This window comes from Camelus dromedarius, chromosome X (assembly GCF_036321535.1).
Source record: "Camelus dromedarius isolate mCamDro1 chromosome X, mCamDro1.pat, whole genome shotgun sequence".
NCBI classification, from domain to species: Eukaryota; Metazoa; Chordata; class Mammalia; order Artiodactyla; family Camelidae; genus Camelus; species Camelus dromedarius.
Genome location: NC_087472.1, coordinates 79,172,395 through 79,188,652, shown reverse-complemented (window position 1 = coordinate 79,188,652; position 16,258 = coordinate 79,172,395). Strand labels below are relative to the sequence as shown.

Genomic DNA, 16,258 nt, shown 5'->3' with positions numbered 1-16,258 from the left:
AGCTATTTCAACCTAAGAAAATGGAAGAATTCCACTTCAGTTATATACGGGGAAGGACTTTTGAGAGGAGAGAGATGGAAATGTGGGGCACGGATTTCAATAAAAAGGCTTTGGGAGATTTGGCTAGAGGCCACTGACTGACAGGGTTCTTTGGACTTTGTATCTTCTTCGGCAACCAACATGCTAAAAACAACAGCCCCTCTTCTTCTTGCCCTCTTGACATCTGCACCAAATAGCAAGAGAAACCCAAGAAGGCATTCAATTCTTGGGCAGTTTTCCCTTCATCCACTGTGCCCAAGACCCCTGTGCAGTGTCTCTGATTCTGGCTATTTTTTATGCAAAGCAGGGAAGCCTCAAGTCACCAATGACACTAGCTCATAACATTCTTATCTTACAGACAGAGGAAGTTCCCTGACTCAGCCATTTCACAATTGCGATTGCCCCTGTTCAAAAAGTCACTGTGATCCCAACGGATAAAATCCCTGCCCGTTTTTTCTTTCTATGGGTGTAGTGAGCAGCAGCGATTAATCGCTAGGAAAACCCTTGAGCTGTCACATGCATTTTGGTCCCCGGCCTCTAGGAAGAAAGGCAGAGTGACGGCCCTGATGCTGTGTGCCCTCTGAGCCTGGAAATTAGTCCATAAAATGGTCAGAGCTTCCCCACCTTCCCTCCTCCACCGGGGGGTGGGGGGGTTGGGGAGAGAACTGCTTTCCTGCCAGGTCTGCCACGTTATCGCGAGAGTGGGGAAAGCTGCGGGATTATCATGGCAAAGGTAATGTACAGTCATGTACAAAGTGAACCATAAAGTCAGCGTAACGTGAGGGCCCTGACCCAGGATACACCCTGATGACACGGGTGTGAGTCTCCGCCGCCGCATCCCGCTGTGTATCTAGTTTAGGCCTGTCAGTGAGGAAGTGGACTCTTCTTATGCACCTTTTTTTTTTTTTCAAAAAGCTAGAAATTATAAAAGAAATGGCTCCAGGATAGTCACAGGTTTCTAGCTTTAACTTTAAAAGAGAGAGAGGGAAAGAAAAAATTGCCATCTCAAAAATACCCTTTGCTGCTGCACCACCGGGAAGGAAATTTAAATGATAAAAGATTTCAGGCCGGAGAGCACATGTGCCCCCTTGCAAGGAGCTCCTTAGTGACCTGAGCAGCCCACCCTCAGGAGGTTGCCTGGGCAATTCTGGGAGATGGCAGCAGGGGAGAGCCTCAAACCCCCCACCCCATGAGCACCCCAAAGCCTCTGGATAAAGTGACTGAGCCACATGTGAGGGATGGTGTTGCTTCAAAGCCGTAGAACCACAAATTCATTGTCCGCCCAACATCCAAACAAGATTGCAATCTATATTGAAAAAGCATCCAAAAGGGAATATTTATATATATATATATATATACATGGCAATCACTAACACAATATTGTAAATTGACTATACTTCAATAAAAATAAAATAAAAATTAAAAAGATCAGCAAACTCGATTGTCTCCTTTGTGTCTCTGGGCTTAGGTATATCTGACACTTGAGGTGGCTTGGCTGCCTTTTCTGCAGTTGACTTTTTCCCCCCAAATTCTTATTCTCTTAGCAGATATAGATTAGCAAGGGTTTATTGAGAGATTACTTACATGCTCTGTGCCTCAGTTTTCTCATCTGCAAAACGTAGACGATAATAATACACCCCAGGTAGGGTGGCTGGGAGGCTTCAATGAGTGAATAAATGTAAAGTGTTCAGAACAGTTTCTGGGCCAAAGTTAGCACTTAATTTTAGATACCATTATTATAATAATATTTAGTTGTTACAATTACAAATGCTACCACCTCCATAATATATCAGGTACTCTCCTGGATGAGATGAGATTTTCTGCTTCAAAGGGGTTGCAACTCTGGTAAGAGAGAGGCAGAGGCAAAAACAATGAATAGAATATCTATTGTGTGATGCCTGCTGGACCCAAGGTATCTGGAATAATTAATCGAGGTAAGTGGGAAGAAGAGTAAGACGCAGGGAACTGGGCCACAGACAACCTGGGTATATGCTCACTGAATCTGGTGAGCGGTGTAGGCAAAGGTCAGGAGAGCCTAACCAGGGCCCCATGAAAAGATATGAACTGTCTTTTGTTATCAGGTTGTCAATCTTCCCTGACCTAGAGTTGCACAAATTCTATTCATGCTGCCAAACACTTGTAACAGAGAGGCAAAAACTCAGTAGGGACCCCAACAGGGTATGGCCAAAACCATCCACCTCAGTAAAGAGTACAAGCAGTGTGCCTCACCAGGGAACAAGGCTAGAGGGAACCAGCCTGAGTTTCCGCGTGCACTTTGGTGATGTACCCCCAAATTCCATGAATCTGATGTTTTCACAGAACAAGAAGCATCCAGCTGTTGCTGTCAAAACATCATAGTGGGGGAGGGTGTAGCTCAAGTGGTAGAGCGCATGCTTAGTATGTACGAGGTCCTGGGTTTAATCCCCAGCACCTCCATTAAAATAAATAAATAAATAAATAAATAAATAAATAAATAAATAAATAAACAAACCCAATTAGCTCCTCCCCTCAAAAAATACAAAAACAAAGCAAACAAATAAAAAATAATGCTAAAAAAATCACAAGAAAGAAACAGACAAATGAACTTACTTATAAAACAGAAACAGACTCCCAGACATAGAAAAAAAACTTACGGTTACCAGTGGGGAAGGGGGTGGGAAGGGATAAATTGGGAGTTTGAGATTTGCAGATACTAACTGGTATATATAAAATAGATAAATAAGTTTACACTGTATAGCACAGGGAGCTATATTTGGTATCTTCTAGAAGATTATGGTGAAAAATAATATGAAAACAAATGTATGTATATTCATGTATGACTGAAGCATTGTGCTGTACACCAGAAACTGACACAACATTGTAAACTGACTATACTTCAATAAAAAGAAAAAAATCATAGGATGGGGGTGGGACTTCTACAGTGGCTGTATAAGGATTTCAGCAATCCTCTCCCCAGAAAACAGTGATGAATAAAATTGAGGGAAACTGTTAAAAAAATACAACCATAAATTGAGAATCCTTTGTTCAATAAAAATCTACTGAATCTCAGTAAGAACAATGGGAGCCTGTGACGTTTGAACCAGGAGCTGCTCCCATTCCCCACCCCCCAGCTCTGTATTGTAGAAGATCTATTCTGGGTGGGGAGGGCAGCCCATAAAGACCCCAGCTCTGGTTCCACAGTGTGGAGGTTCCACTTTAGGTGGGGTGGCTCCTCTCTCTACCTTCCCCTTACCCCTCCAGATTTGTAGAACAGAGGGTAGACTCTGGGATGGAAAAGCAGGGCCATGAAGAACAGTTGTTCATATATGTCCCTATAGCTCCAACCCTTCTTGGGGTGTGGTGGGGGGGAGGAGGAGAGGGTATGAGACACAGTGAAGACCAGCAGATCTGAAGCTCTGCCTAAGAGAGGTGACTTTATTTGGAACAGAGTGTGGAGAAATCTATGCCCAGGAGTATTGTCAAAAACCACAGAGATGATACTGGCTAGCAATGAGAGAAGACTAACAGCTACACAACACTAGCGCAGGCAAACAAAAATGGAGGACCAAGCCAGAAATTCAACAGGGAGATCCAGGAAAAGAGATGGGCCAAGAAGCCTCTCCTAAGATCATACTTCTCCCTGATGCTCCAGAAAGATGTGTGTACATGCAAGACTATGCCCTCTCAGGAGCATCCAGAAAGGGTACTTGTGAGCTCCCACTCCCTGACTGAATGTGGAACATACTTGCTAAGGCTCTGAACTTTGAAAGCAGTCCCCAAGCCACACACAGATCCAACAGCAAAGGATGAAAGGCTTACTGCCTCAGTGGCATAAGCTCAGCCTCTGGCCAATCCCTGACTGACTAATAAGCTATACTGACCATGGATGACCCCTCAGGATGCCAGGCTTAAAATAAGAACAAGGGAAAAAATATCTGAGCAGTCATATCCCAAGAGAGTCATATCCCACACTGCAAGAGAAACAGATTTCACAGAATTAGCCCAGGCAAGTCAGTAAACAAATAAGCAAACAACATAAAACCAGCAACATGAGCAAGAAGCCTGGTAAGAGGTGGGCAGGAGGGAACTGGACCAGAGTAATCAGAATCCAGAGTTAATACAACATATTTCTATAAAATATCCAAATTTCCCCCAAAATGGTAAGACAGTCCAAAAAAGAAAAAAAAAAAAAAAAAAAAAAAACAGGAAACTGTGACCCATACACAGGCAAACCAGGCAATAGAAGCTGCCTTTGAAGGGGCCAAGATGTTGGACTTCGGAGAAACAGACTTCAGAGCATCTATAATATAAAAAATATGCTTAAAGACCAAAGGAAAGCATTTTAAAAAAAATAAAGGTATGATAACACAGCTCATGAAATAAAGAATGTCAATTAAAAATACACATTTTTTTAAAGAACCAAAGAGAAAGAACAGCATTGAAAAGTATAACTGAAATGAAAAAGTTACTAGAGGGGCTCAGCGGCAGATCCGAGCTGACAGAAGAAAGAATCAGGGAGACTGAAGGTAAATCAAATGAGATTAAGTAATCTGAACAAAAGAAAGAAGAAAATGAAGAGTCTCAGAGACAGCTGAGACATCTTTAAGCATACCAACATATGCATAATAGGAGTACAGGAAAGAAAGGAGAGGGAAAAGGGGGCAGACAAAAATATTTAGAGAAATAATGCCTGAAACTTTTCCAAATTTTATGAAAAACTCCTAATTTTCAATGATGAAATTAAACTCAGAAAAATCAACATATACCCAGAAGAATTGAAAGCAGGGTCTCAAAGAGATATTTGTACACCCATGTGCATAGCAGCATTATTCACAATAGCTAAAACACGGAAGCAACCCAAGTGTCCATTGATAAATAAATGAGTAAGCAAAATGTGGTCTGTCCATACAATGGACTATTATTCAGCCTTAAAGAGGACTGAAATTCTGACACATGCTACAACATGGATAAATGCTGAGGACATTATGCTAAGTGAAACAAGTCAGTCACAAAAAAGACAAATATTGTGTGATTCCATTTATATGAAATATCTGAAGTAGCCCATGGTTTGAGTACTTTGAGTAATCATAGTCACAGAGACAAAAAGCAGAATGGTGGTTTGGAGGGCCTGGTGGGAGGGGAAAATGGGCAGTTATTGTTTAATGAATATAGACTTTCAGTTTTACAAGATGAGAAGAGTTCTCGAAATTGATGGTGGTTATGGTTATACAACATTATGAATGAATTTAATAGCACTGAAATGTACACTTCAAAATGTTTAAGGAGAGGAGGGTATAGCTCAGTGGTAGAGCATGTGCTTAGCATGCACAGGGTCCCAGATTCAACCCCCAGTACCCCCATTAAAAATAATTATTAAATAAATAAACAAACAAACCTAATTACCTCCCTCCCAAATTAATTTTAAAAATGTTTAAGATGATAAATTTTATGTTCTGTATATTTTACCACAATTTTAAAAATGGGGAAAAAAATCATAGGATAGAGGCTTTGCCACGGATTTCTTAGGAGAAGGTGTATGACAAAAATTCCACCCCTGCCCCATGTGACAACTCCTTAATGCCTGGGCTGGCTGTCCTGGGGGACAACTTACTGAAGCACTTTGTGGGTAATTTCCCCACAGCTTCTCCTATTTGCTTCTCCCAGGACTCTGAAAAGTAGAAAGCGGAGTAATTATGATCCACACCATGATTGGCACAGCATGCTTCAGGGAGGTTAAGTGACTTGTCTACGATGAACCAAGACTGGAGCCAGGGCAGGACTTCCACTCTGCACACCATGCTCAGTCTACTCCCCGCATATCACCACGGAGGACACAGAGAGGCCCGCAGGACCGACTGTCTACACCATGGTCTGCAAACTTGAGTAAATAGTTAAGAGTCTAGACTTTGTGGGTCAAATAGTCTCTGTTGCAACTACTCTGCCACTGTAGCAGGAAAGCAGCCATGGACAATATGTGAACAAATGGGAGTGACTGTGAGCCAGTAAAATTTTACTTACAGAAACAAGTGGCAGACTGGATTTGGCCAAAGGACCTTGGTTTGCCTACCCTGGGCCTGCACACTTGGAAGGCAGGCAGCCCCTCCAGGACCCTCTCCACTGAAGAGTCAGCATCTTGGTCAAAAACCTCTGGACTGTGAAATTATCTCAGAGTTGCCTCGGGCATAAGTCACACCTGGCCGTTGGCAGAACCAGTGGGATGCTGCTCAGTTAATCTGCTGTTCTCCTTTTCCCAGCCCTTTTCCTCTCTCACCCTCCCCGCTCCAGCTGCAGGCCAGCAATCTTAGCTCCAGGAAGGAGATTGTTTTCTGATTCTCTAGGATTTCATTTCAGTCTCGATGGTATCTCCAGCCTCCTTCCCATTGTGCTTTTCTGCCCCCGCCTAAATTACCAAATCACCCTCATCTGGTCATTTTCTTTTCTAAGCATCTAAACCCCACCCTGATTTGCCTCTGATCAGCCAAAATGCTCCTTTCCCAGTGCTCACCACAACTCTCCTATCTCTTTCTTTTTTAATGGAGGCACTGGGGAGTGAACCCAGGGCCTTGCGCGTGCTAAGCACATGCTCTATCACTGAGCCATATCCCCACCACACACAACTCTTCTATTTTTGAGTAAAATGGCATGCTCCCAGAGCTTCTATTTCTTTTTTTTATGGTATATAAATCCTATCTAAATTTTTTAATTGAATAAATTTGACATATAACATTCTATAAATTTAAGGTATACATTTATATATTGTAATATGTTTGCCCATATATCGATATTTATCACATTATGTAATTACAGTACAATATTATTGTCTATAGTAATTATACTGTGCATTAGATCTCTATAGCTCAATTACTATTCTTTACAGGTTGGTACCCTTAAGAACCATCTCTCTTATCCCCCTGGCCCCCCATTTCCTGATAACCACCATTTTACGGTTTTTTATTGGTTTCACTTTTTTAGATTCCATAGATAAATGATTCTCTACAGTACTTGTCTTCCCTATCTTGCTTAGCTTAATGCGCCCAAGGTCCATCCATGTTGTCATAAGTGGGAGGATGTCCTCCTTTCTCATCCCAGAGCCTCAATGTCTTTCAACAGCTTCCCTTTCTCTCCATCCTGGCTCTAATCAGATCACTGAATTACATAAAGGTTGTGGTCTATTCTCAATTTTTCATCGAATGAGCATTATTTTAAAGCTTCATTCAGGGGGGAGGGTATAGCTCAAGTAGTAGAGTGCATGCTTTGCATGCATGAGGTCCTGGGTTCTATCCCCAGTACCTCCTCTAAAAATAAATAAGCCTAATTACCTCTACCCCCGCCACTGCCAAAACAAAATAATTAAATAATACAATAATAAATAAATAAAATATTTTAAAAAGTTAAAGAAGTTAAAAAAAATAATAAAGCTTCATTCATTCAGTCATTTCATCATTTCAGAAAACATTAAGTCCTTGCTACGGGATGAACAAGACAAGCACAGCTCTGGCCCCTTTGAAATTAACAGTCCGGTTTGGGGAGCAGGTCAATAGACAGAACAGAGAGGATCCTGGGGGAAACTGTAGGAGGAGCATCTAAGCCCATTTCTTAATCTGCTTTGCTCTGTGCAGAGAAGGATAAAACAATATACTCTTCATTGACCTGGAGCCAGGCATCCTGCTTCATGTGGACTTTCTAACAGGAAGACAAGCACTCCTTCTTCAACACTGGGCCTATCTTTTTGAGTGTGCGGGAGTATTCTAGAACACATGGCAGGTTTGGGGGTTTTTTGGCCAGTTCCGGTTGCTTCCTAACAGTACTCACACCGGAAATACATAGAGGTCCAGGGACCTTCCAGGGTCCCTGCGTAGCCAGTCTGATCCTTGGCCTTGGCTTTTCATAAGTGGGGGAAATATGTGCCCAGCTCTTAGACTGTGGATCTCACATATTAAAGGTCTGTAGAACCCACCTCCCCCCCGCCCGAGTTCTTAATTGAAGCCCAGGCAAAGAAAATAATACTTTAGAAAACTTTCTGGTATGTAGGCTGGCTACCATGGTAACGACCAATTTCTCCCAGACCTGGGCAATTTTAAATGCAAAGTGAATTGAAAAATCCATTTGTATTTACAGGATTCAAAGCTTCATGAAGGGTCACGAGGTGGTAGGCACTACAGATTAACCACACAGATAATATTGGTGTCTTCATTTGGGAAACGTGCTTCTCATTGATTCCACCTTACTGGCTGCACCAGGCAGCCCTCCGGCCATTTCTCATAACAGAAACAAAACAGAGCAAATCCAAGCCTCTTTACTACGCAGTGAAAGCTGTTTCTCCACAAAAGCTTTGGCTCAGAGTCCAGGGCTCTGCCCCATGCTCGAATCCACTGTGTGGGCTCTGGCACGGGGCCCTATGTCATCAACAGGTTGATGGACCTCATGGGAAATGTGCCTGCTTGCCAATTAGGCTAGAATCCTGGTACACCTCATGGGATTGGAGGGGGGGGTGGTTAACACTGGGTCTTCTTTAAAGTTATTTGTATTTTTTTAATCCTTGCCATAAGTGTATTAAGATTTTAGTGGAGGGGGTGGCAGGAGGGTAGAGCTCAGTGGTAGAGCATGTGCTTGGCCTGCACAAGGTCCTGCGTTTAATTCCCCAGTGACTCTGTTAAGAAGGGAAAAAAAGATTTTAGTGGACATAGCTGTCATAAAATATTCTTAAGACCCAATATCATGAATCAGAGATTATATAGAAATGGCAAAATGTACAGGGTCTTCAAATAATCATGGTCAGAATATTTGCTTAAATGCCACACACTTGATGGTTATAGATCATGGGTACCAAGTTTTGCTTCACTTTTAGAATAGTACAAAGATTCTGGAATCAGACTGCCTGGTTTAGGCCAGGACCCTTCTGCTACTGCTTATGTGATTGTGGACAGACTACTTGGCTTTTTTAGCTTTAGTTTCCTCATCTGCACCTGCTTCATAGGGTTGGGAGGATGAGTGAGGGTTAAGCACATAGCATCTGGCACATAGGCTAAGAGGCAATACAGTGTACCTTGTAATATAATGATAAATATAAATCCAGAGACCTATGAAAGCAAAGAGGAGTCTCAAATACCCCAGAGAGGGCCCTTACAAGCCTTGCTGGACCTCAGTTGCAGGGAGAAGAGAGAAACCTGGGACCAGAAGGAACCAAGGAGAGAGGGAGTTGGGGAGAGCATTATGGAAGCAGCTTGTCACTAGACTGCATGAGCATCGGGAAGGTGGAAACCAGGTCTGCTTTATGTCTGTGTCCCCCGAGCCCATCTGAGTACTTGAGCAGAGTAGGTGCTCGGTGTTTGTGGAACTGAATAGAAATCATTGAACTGAAAGGAGCTGGAAGCCTCCCAGAACTGGAGTCAATACAAGAGAAAACAGAACAATTCTGTTGCCAGAGCGTCAGACTGAGGCTGGGAACATTGAGTCATAATCACGGTTGTTGTCAGGGTCATTTATGAGGTGAGTCATAAGTAATTTGTTAATAATAAAGTATGGAACTTTCTGAATGACGTCCTCTTTCACAAATTAGAGCAGATTCAAGGTTATCACCATAGCAATGATGTAGCCCAGTACGCTTTGTCGAGTGGATTTGCTTGTGGGGGCGTTGTACACGTGTACGTACTGATTGCAGCATAGGTCAAGGCAAACAAGAAAAAAACGAAAACAAATGAGAGTCACTGACTCAGACTGGAGGAGAGGTAGGTCGGCTGGGTTTGACATCCAGTGTGAACCAGAGAAAGTCAATTCCCTTCCTCCATCTTTCCCACCCACCAGAACCCAGGGTGGGAGATGCTGCCTTTACAGGAAACAGCCGAGAAGTTACATTTGAAAGGTTTACTTTAATCATATAAAAACTGAAATCATATCATTCCCATTTCCTTAGTGCATGAGAGATGATAAATGCCTTCATACGAATGATCACTTTTGTTAGATGATCAACTTGGCTGAAGTGAATGGCCTGTAGCTGAAGGCTGACTATGATAGCAAGCAGTGTAAAAATTGCAGGGACGTCATCTAAATGGGATCTGGGAGCTGGGAATGGAACACACACCAGCTTTGTGTTAGGGATTTCAGGATCAAAACAGGGCAATGAGGGACTGATTAATTGTTACGGAGTTTCCTTTAGAGATAAACAAAAAAGTTCTGGAACAATGTAACACTGATGTCTGCACAGTGCTCAATTTACATTTCAAATGATAAAATGGTTAATTTAATGGCATGTGAATTTCACCTCGATAAAAATATGATAAAGTGAAAAAAAGGGATTTCATGATCCACATCTTCACGACAGCTCATCCCACACCCAGACACATCTATAAAAAAGGAAGGAAAGAAGGAAGGGAGGATGGGGAATGTTTTTCTTTTATTTGTCTTGACAGTCAAGCAATTTGGTGGGCAGGGGCGGTATCTTTTGGGTTCCAGTTTGCCCTTCAGTCTCACAAGGCAGGTAAGAGGAGAAAGGCTTAGACACTGACTGTGGAAGGCTGAAATTCACGGTCAAGACTGCATCACTTTCACAAGGCCTTTTTCCCTGTTCTCGCATCAAGATTCCCATGGGCCACAATGGCCCAACACCAGCACTCAGCAGAGGTTGGTCCTAAATCCCCTGCCACCATGGGTTGTTTGTCACACCTAGATAGGTCCTGTGACTTTAGACAATGGCCTTTTCAACAGGCTGCTCTGCTTTGCTACTTAATTACACAGACTGTACATTTATGGGTAAAAGGAAATGTGCCTCTGTATACAATCACTGAGTGAGGTAGATAAGGCTGAAGTCTTGACTCCCGTTTTAGTGAACGTGATTTACTCTGATACCTTCAACCCAGAACAGGAGGGTAAACATCTTGAGGTCATTGATGATGTCTCACTGGGTTCTTTACAACGCCTTGGCCAGTGCTAGACATGTAGTAATAACAGGTATTAACTCTAAAGAGTTAGCTAGTGGAATATTGGCCTTGTTTGCTTTTATTCAGTTCTTGCAGCTTAAGTTTTTGTGGCTATTCGTGTTATTGTTCTTTTCAGGCTATTTCTCTGCCTGAGCGCTATCCTTTTATGGGGACACCCAGAAATGAAATGATACTGTGGCTACCTATCAAAATAAATAAATCAGCAAAGTAAAACCCAGGGAGGCTGTACTTAACACTACTGAAGTATACACTTAAAAATGATTAAGATGCTGGGGGAAGGGTGTGGGAGGGAGGGATAGACTAGGAGTCTGGATTACCAAATACAAACTACTATATACAGAATAGGTAAATTACAAGGTCCTACTGTACAGCACAGAGAACTATATTCGTTATCTTGTAATAACCTATAGTGAAAAAGAATATCTATATGTATAACTGAATCACTATGCTGCACACCAGAAACTAACACAGCATTGTAAATCAACTATACGTCAATTTTTTTTAAGTACCATAAGAAAAAAATGGTTAAGATGGTAAATTTTATGTGTTTTTTACCTCAATTAAAAAAAAAAAAAACCAAGGCAGGCTGAGGCCAGATGTCTCACTTCTTGCATGTGCTAACGGGTGGCATAGGGCACTGTTTGTAAGGGGCAGTTACGCAGCCGTAACCCTCTTATTCAGTAATGTATTTACAATGAATCCTTTGTAGCAAGAGATCAAAGAACAGCTTTTATTGACCTATATCCGTATTTGATTGTACAGCAAATGAGCACAAACACACACCCAGAGACCAGCTTCGTTCGGTTTCCTCTTACCACACCGGCTCTTGAAAGAGAAATAAATTTTCTCTCCTCAAAACAGAGTTTTGCAAAGAGGAACTTCAGAAAACCAAGGGTTTGTAACTGAGGTTAATAGGACTCAACTTGAAAAATGACCCTTTGGCTCATGAGAAAACATAACTCTCTCAGAAACTAGTATGAGCGAGAGTGCAGGGGTCAGGGGAGAAAAACAGTGGGAGTATAGAGAACATGATGAATGAAGCAAACAGAAAGACACATGTGCGTGTGTGTAGACCTGTGCACAAAATGTCTATTATTGGTATGCTTTCATTTCCGAAGGTCCAGATAATGTCAGGTAAAAGTGTAACTTATGACTCAGTCGGCACAATCCTTTTGCACTGATAAATCAATGTTAGCTAAGTCAATTAGGGTGGGGGTGGCCAAAAAAAATGATAAGTAACAAATACACTTGTTCAGCGGAAAGACAGAATAAGGTAGCTCTCACTTTGAAGAGCTGAGTTCAGAGGTTTCAAAGGGCACACAGGAAATGCTCCAACAGCCTAAACTCTGCCCCGAGCGTCATTCCAGCAAACTTTCAGCCCTCCCCATGGCTTTATCTGATCGTCTGATTCCCTATCTCCAGATCCAAGGTACCCACAAAGCAAAAGGACTTTGAGATAAAATCAAGAGCTCAAGGCTTCAATCACCTTTTCTGATGATTGAAGACTAGGAGGTGTCGAGATGAAATTGTCAGATGGTCAGAATCTGGTAGGTTCTCCTGAGTTATTGGAATCTTTATTTGTTGTCGGTTTCTGGTTCTGAACTTACTTACGCACACACAGTGAGTGTTTTCGTCACAGATACAACAAGTCGACTACCAAAAAGGAAAAGGACATAGAGCGCAGAATCAGGCCTATAAAACATTACAAACTCATCTCTGGCTCTCAAAAATATATACAAGGCAGTATTTTGGTGATGATGAATGCGCATTGAGCCTCGAGTACCCCTTGGGCCAAAGGAAGAGAAAAGCCGGCATTTACGGCTTGTCATTTTGCTGTTTTGAGGTTTAAAAAAAAAGGCACCAACTGAAGTAGCTCTAAATTAAATCCAGAAGACCAAATCATGAATGCTACTATTTCCTCAACGTGAAATAGTATCCACAGAACACAGAGGTGGAATTTGATGGCAAGTCTTCACGGAAGAAAAGCAATGTGCTTTTTTTCTCTCTGCTGCTCTGTGGCTCACCCTCATTGTGTGGGATTTGGGGCCCATGGTTAGGAGAAGAGAATGAATACTTTGAGACCAACAGCAAAACAGTTAGCATCAAAGACATTTTCTGGGAAAAGACAATACATTAAATGTGTATCACGTTTGAGAATCAGGTACTGCAAGTTAACATGGAAAGGTTTCACAGAAAATGATTTATGTCAGAGGAGAAGAGGCCCAAGCTTTCAAACATCCTGACTGTATGAATGTTCAGGGGAAATCAGTGTAGACATCACAGATCATTCACAGGAAGTAGTCGGTAATCATAATTGGATATTTTCACAAATGTCTTCTTAAGAAAAACCATAGCAAATGAAGTTAGTCATAGAATAACTGGATACTCTGAGGAACATATACCCCTCAGAAATGTCCCAGATATAAGGCTTTGCTGCTTTCCTTATATCTCTTTGGCCTGTGAAAAACTCTTCTTCACAACTTGTGTGTCAGGTATTGCAAAACTCGAAATACGCACTTTTGCTAAGAGGCAAAGCTTGTAAAGAGAGAAAAAAGTTGTTGGTAGCAATGCTGCGGTTTATCACATGCTACAGAGAACCAGTGTGAATTTCCCTTTTTTGATTTATAGAATTAAACCACAAACATAAAATTCAAACAATAATTATGGGCCCCCTGATGATTCCTCTCTTTGCTTTTCTCTGCTTGGTTTCACTGGGAGACTAGCCTGGTGCCTCCCTCTGACACCTCAGGAGTCCCTGGGCCTCTGTTACTAGCCCTGAAGGCATGGAATGGAGAACTCATTTTCTCTAATTGACCATGACTTTATAGTCAGTGGTCGAAAGTCACTCTGTCTAAGCAGGCCCATGTGGAAGAAAGGAAAAATGAATTTTCCAGAATAATGGGAAAGTCTGAATCCAGGGAACTTTCCTGGACTGCTGGGACTCAAGAAGGCAACACTGCAAAGGTACAAAGCAGCAGCCCTCAGGGCAGCACACTTTAAACACATGGTCATGAGAGTCTTACTTGCTGTCTTTCAGAATAAGCAACACGTTAGAGGAGCCTCTATGGAGATCTCTTAATTGCTGCTCAGCCAGCACAATGTTAAACCACGTGTTTAATAGAAAAGTGGGGGGGTTAAATCGAACAACTCATTTCTTGAACAATCAAACAGAGTCAAGCAAGGCAATACTAACAATGGTATAGCTGAAAAAAATTTCCTCTACCCTCTTAGGTTCAGTTCCTGGAGCCTGTGAATTAAACTGACAACAAGACTAACAGGAGAAAAGGCAGAGGTTTCTTTATTGATGTTAGTATTTTGATGTGCACAGGGGCTTCACACAAAGCAAGTGAAAACCAAAGGCAGTGAGTTCTTTTAACAAAGGCCAATAAATGTGGAGTTTGACTAGACAAAGGAATAGGGGTTTGGGCTCCTAGGGGAAGTAAATTATGGGATGGTTTCTGAGAAATGTATGGTGGGTTGTTCAGTAAGCTCTTTTATGCAGACTCAAGTTGTTTCCTCTGATAAGAGTCTTGTCCTCTTCCAGGTATGGGAGAAGAGGACATCTTTACAAATGGAAGTTGATATCACTGTTTCCAAGGGAAATTTATGCCCTGCTTGTAGGCAGAAAGGGGGAGTTCTTCCTGTATCTGCTGCTTCTCAATTGCCTTCAACTCAAAATTATCTTTATGTCAAAGTGGCATATTTTAGGGTAGCATATTCTGATCCCCTTCATCAGTGATTATATCTATGCCTGTGAGGCAATCAATTTCATTTTTCTTTTGCAGAGGGTAGAGAGCAACAGGGCACAAGAACCAGTGAGAAACTCCCAGGAACTTGAGGCGCAGGGGTAGGTTCATATCATATTACTCCTTTCTCCCTCTTCTTCTCTCCCTCAGTCTCTTTTCAGGATAAAAGATTCTAAACTTTGACTCTTTCTTCACCCCACTTCAAGATGTAGCTTTGGGGCAACAGGGGCAGCTGTGGCCCATAGGCAACTCTTGACCAAGGACTCTCTTTCTCAGGCCCTCTTGGAACTCCTCCTCAGCTCCCATCCCTGCTTTTGGCTCCCCTATACCTCTAAGTCCTCTACTCCAAAGGATGGAGTTGGGTTCATCGACTACGGCTTCTGGATCTCTAAGCTATGCCAGAAGTTCACTTCCTTATTCTAGTGGTACAAGTATTTTAAGCCCCTGAAAAGCATTTTGATGCCTTCTCACCAAAGGGGATCATAATATGACACCCCAAGTTGAAATAGGAGGGAAGGGGGCAGGGCACAACCATTAAAGGAATGACCCAGCAGTTGAGGATAGGACATAAACTGGTTAGAACCAACTTGGCCCAAGATGGCAGAAGATTCGACTTCCAATACACCTTGAGCTTCATTAGAGGCTCACTGTAATACATTAGCATGCTAAATGACACACCCACAGGTGCCATGACAGTTCATGGGCTGACCATAAAAGGCCAAAAATTGGGGGAGGGGGCCAACTCCTGGAAATCCTCACCCCTCCCCCAAAATGGTTGAATTAATCCTCCCACTTGTTAGCAGATGAAATTACCCAGACCATAAAAACATAAAAACAAACGACCCCCACACTTCGGGGCCATTTTCCCACCTGAGAGGCACTGCATTCTGCCTATGGAATGTGTATCTCTCTAAAGAAACTTGCTCTCACTTTACTACGGCTTGCTCTTGAATTCTTTCCTGTGTGGGACAAGAACCTACTCTCTGGCAACAAAATTATGCCACTTTGGCACAAGGATTATTTTGAACTGAAGGCAATTGAGAAAAAGCAAACACAAGAAGAGCTCTTTGCCTAAAAGCAGAGCATGAATTTCCCTTGTGAAGCTGTCCCCTTCTCCCATACCAGGGAGAGAACAACACTTATCTCTGAGATAGAGAAGGCACCAAGATGAGTCTGAATAAACAAACTTATTAAATAGCCTTTGTCTATCATTAATTTCCTCCATATATTCCCTAGTCACCATCCCATAATTTATTGCCCCTAAAAGCCCAAACCTCCTTTCCTTTATCTAGTTATTCTCCACAATTTATCACCCTTTGTTAAAATGGTATATAAGTACTCAAGCCTAATAACTTCTTTGGGATTTCACTTCTTTTCTGGGAAGCCCCCATGAATGTAAGAAATATTAACATCCGTTTCTCCTGGGACTCTGTTTTTGTCAACTTAATTTGCAGGTCCCAGGTACTGAGCATAAAAGGGTAGCATAAAAGTCTGTTTCACTGTCTAGCCGGTAAATCTGTATTAACTGACAGACTGCCAGAAGAGTCTACAAGTACC

The 16,258-nt window shown here is 42.2% G+C and overlaps 1 long non-coding RNA gene across 1 annotated transcript in view; it reads right to left on the bottom strand.

The window, feature by feature from the left end:
- The window catches only part of LOC116150720 (uncharacterized), a 142,828-nt gene that overhangs the window by 63,027 nt on the left and 63,543 nt on the right, over positions 1-16,258 (bottom strand). The window lies entirely within an intron of this gene.